Below are 947 nucleotides of genomic sequence, written 5' to 3'. Positions count from 1 at the left end.
GGACTGTTACGCCCGGGACCATCTATTTTATTTATTTTCAATTCTGATACAGACGAATGTTTAACAACATTGGATTTATCAACTAAACAAAATGAATGAACGGCGAACGCTGATCTGCGTAACGATCTTTTTTACAGGAAAGGGTCCTGAAATTTCAGGTTTTTGAATAATTTTCTGCCAACTTTAATGTGGACAGAATATGTTAATAGCGACAGTGAATGAAATAAATTGAATGTCTACCTACCTACTCATGTGTAGATAGACATAGATTATAATATTAAAATCATTTCACTATGACTAATATTGATTGTGTAGATATGTTCTGACGACATGTCTTGTCGTATCGATCAATTTTCTAGGACAGTTAAGTGGGTGGGTTTTTCATGTATCTCACGTGTATGCTTTATTGTAGGCAACAGATAAGTATGTTTTTGGACAGGCCCTCTCACTCTAAAGAAGCGAGCGTTCATTAATAATTATTCTAAAAGCTGACATGACAAAACCATGAAAACTTTCAATCATGCTACTAAACTGGTTAATTTCTAATGAATGTTATCTTTAACTTGCAAATCCCAAGATGTTGAAACCAAAATATGTATCATTTGAACTTGATTTACATCCTAATAAGTTACATGTTTGGAAACTTATCAATTTTCAATCGTCAGATATCTTTTAACTGAAGAATAAGCTTGTCATTTTCACATATTCCCCATACTGAAACTGTCGAAGTGCCAAAGTCGTGAGTGATAACGTCGGATACGACGATTGAAAAATCAGCCCTAAGTAAATGACGTACATTTTTATTGTAAACAAAATAAACGATATCAAGAATTAAAAACAAGTGAGGTCGATTAATTGAAACTTCGAGTCTCTTCCAGCGCCCTACGAGCGGCGTTTCGGCCCGCTGGGCGGGCGAGGGCGGCGCGCGCGCTAGTCCGCCGCCGCCG

This window comes from Ostrinia nubilalis, chromosome 8 (genome assembly GCF_963855985.1).
Source record: "Ostrinia nubilalis chromosome 8, ilOstNubi1.1, whole genome shotgun sequence".
Classification (NCBI taxonomy): domain Eukaryota; kingdom Metazoa; phylum Arthropoda; class Insecta; order Lepidoptera; family Crambidae; genus Ostrinia; species Ostrinia nubilalis.
This window is presented reverse-complemented; position numbering follows the sequence as displayed.